The sequence below is a fragment of the Haliaeetus leucocephalus genome, unplaced genomic scaffold, assembly GCF_000737465.1.
Source record: "Haliaeetus leucocephalus isolate CR32 unplaced genomic scaffold, Haliaeetus_leucocephalus-4.0 Scaffold136, whole genome shotgun sequence".
NCBI lineage: Eukaryota > Metazoa > Chordata > Aves > Accipitriformes > Accipitridae > Haliaeetus > Haliaeetus leucocephalus.
The window spans coordinates 2,522,461-2,525,546 of NW_010972572.1; positions in this window are offsets into that span (position 1 = coordinate 2,522,461).

Consider the following 3,086-nt stretch of genomic DNA (forward strand, 5'->3'; position numbering starts at 1 on the left):
GAAGTGGGTGACAAGTACATGAAAATGTGCAACAGCTGCCAGCTGGGTTCCCTTGTCAGACTCCAGTGGCAGTGCTTTGCACACAACAGACACTTTGGATCATTTCAACTGCGTTTTAAAAAAAAAAAAGCCTATTTTTTTTGCTTTCATTTTAACTTTGTAGGTTAATAATTGCTGCATTTTTTACACCTCTTCCATTACATTTTCTACCTGTCAAGTTATAGAGCGTATAGTGGTCAGAGTATTTAATAAGAAGTAATTAGTTAGCTGCTTGTATTTTTTAGATATGGGAAGCCTGAACTTTTTGTAAACAGGATTTTTACCTTTTCCATTACATTTTCTACCTGTCAAGTTATAGAGCGTATAGTGGTCAGAGTATTTAATAAGAAGTAATTAGTTAGCTGCTTGTATTTTTTTGATATGGGAAGTCTTAACTTTTTGTAAACTGGAAGCATTAAAAACTTTCTCAGAACTTTCTTACTGGGGAACAAATTGGTTTTAGTGCTGTATTTGGAATCCTTTTATTTAACATTGTTGGAAGCTACAGTATGCTCAGCATAGATGGTGTTTGGGGCTCTCACTGTCTTTGCTTGAAGTCATACTGTGGCCTTTTATTGGGAATTGTGTATTAAACAAAAGCGTAGGAAAGTCACAAGATTCTAGGTCTGAATGGGTCAGGGATTTCAGGAGAGCAGCTATAGGAAAGATGAGCTAATTTTCTGAGTGATTAACCAGGAAATGCTCTTCCTTCCTAAACCAATGCTCTGTTTCAGCAGCAAGTGTATCCTTTATGGTGGGTATCCATTACATATGACAGCTGCTGATCTTTTACATTAATGGAGAATTCTTCTGTTTTCAATTCTAATGGTATCTGTAATGATAAGATATTTGTTATTTTTGTACTTTGTTTTAAATAGGTCTTAAATTATTAATTTCTTAACTTTAAAAATATGATTGTATTTATATTGATAGCAGATCTTAAGTTTTTAATAGCTATGCATTTGTACTCATGTTAAAATACTGTTTGAAGGATAAAGGGGGCACATTCTGTATTTGTGATGTTAAGAAAATAAATGTGGAAGAGCACTTAAAACATAAATTTGTTTCATGCGTGTTCATATTGTTTTTATAATTACTTAGAGCAAGGCCTGAGCAAAATGCACAAGAACGGAGCAGAGAGAATTTATCAGGACCACCTCAGTTATGCCCTCCAGAGCTTTGTGTAGCTTCTAGCTATGGTCAGGATGTCCTAAGTGAACACTGAGCAGTAGGATGAACCGAGACAAAACTTTTAATTATTCACGAACAGTCCAAACAAGACAAATGCAATCGGAGGATGCTGTTAGTAGGGCGAGTGGGAGTGTTACCACACTGATTGTTCTTGGATTTGTTTATTCTTTATCATATATTATATCCATGCAGTGCAATTTCAGGTGACATGAATAGTGAAAGGCTAGGTGCTTACATTCACATCCTCCTCCTCAAATGAAACAGTGTGGAAAGCATTTCTGAATGAATGCAAGTATTCAGGCAGTTAAAAGGAAAAGTTTGATAACACTGCTGCAGCTTTGTCACCTGAGTTTGGTTTTGTGCTCCCCAGCTGGCATGGCTTGAGACTGTTGGGTAATATGCCGTGGAAATAGTGGATGGTCTGTATGTCCTGTGGTAGTTTGTGCCATTAAGAACAACAGGGTTTGAGAGCATCGGTCTAGCCTTCCTGGATTCAGGGTGTGAGGAGACAGAAATCACAGGAATTCAGCCTTATCAAACTGGGGCCGCTGCCTCCTTAATTCAAATAAAATACAAAGGCAACTTCTTAGCTTACCTTTCTTGCTCCTGTTTACCACCAAAAGATTTGATACTTTCAGAGGTTTAAGTTAGTGGAGCCTTACTGTCTTAATGCTCTATGATTCTAAAGACAAATGATGAAATCTTTGTATTAAAATTTTTTAATATGCTAATTTTAAAAGGCTATGGAGCTGGATGTCCTGCAGTACAGCACTTTCAGAATACACATGCATGTAAACTCTATTTATCCTTAGGCAACTCCCTGACGTACTGTGAGAGAGCAGAGGAGAAAGGGCGCTTACTGCTGTAGGAAATCTGTATAAATCTTGCACAAGGCCTCACAAGTCTCAGGTACTCCAGATTGAATGTCTAGCATTTCAGCACCTTAACATGGATGTAGTTCAGTCAGTAAATAATAAGTAACTTCTGTAATAAGATGTTTTTAACTATATTCTTGTTAATGGGAACAGAGTGGGATTTGTTTTACCTCGAGGATGTTCTTTTATACTTGCTTAGGCATAGTTGCAGCAATCTGCAATAAATTAAGCTTTTAAACTGAAATGGGTGTTGCATTTATATTTTCTCTGTGTTTTAAATTACAAATGCTAGAGTATCACAGTCGAAAAAAATGCTTCATGTTTCAGTAGTTCTTGCTGACACTTTCATCAACAAATAACCATTACCGCACAGCCACGTTTAAAAAAAGTGGACTAATGCTTCGTTTGCGTAATTTATTAATTTCTGTGGAGTGACTCCAGGGATTAGTTTGGTCGCACGTGTAACAAAAAAACCCTCGTTAATCTGTTCGCTTTCTGGAACGCGCTTTTCCACGAGCGCTGGGAGCGACAGCGAACGACTCCCAGAACGGCTGGATGGATCATATACGCCTTCTGCGCACGGTGCCTTGTTTTTGCGTTAATCGCCGAGTGCCCTCTTGAAGCACCACTCCATCCCACGCCGCTGTACAGATTTCCAGTTGCAACCTTACTTTGAGGTTATAGGTCTGACCTATAGTATTATTCACCTCTCAGTGATGTCAGAGGAGAATAGCAGTTGAATTCCAGACCTCTGACATCAGCCTGACCTGAAACCTCCTCGCAGCAGCAACTCGAAAAGGGCTACTGAATCTAAATTAGCGAGAGCCGGAGAAAGGCAGCGCGTGAAATGGCCAGAGCCCTTCCCAGGCCCGCAGACCCACGGCTGCCATCCGTCAGGACGCTCCAGCGTGGCAAGCAGCTGGGGACGCCGGCTGGCCGCCCTCCCCCCGGGACGCCCGGGCTGGCGCTGGGTCGCGTCCC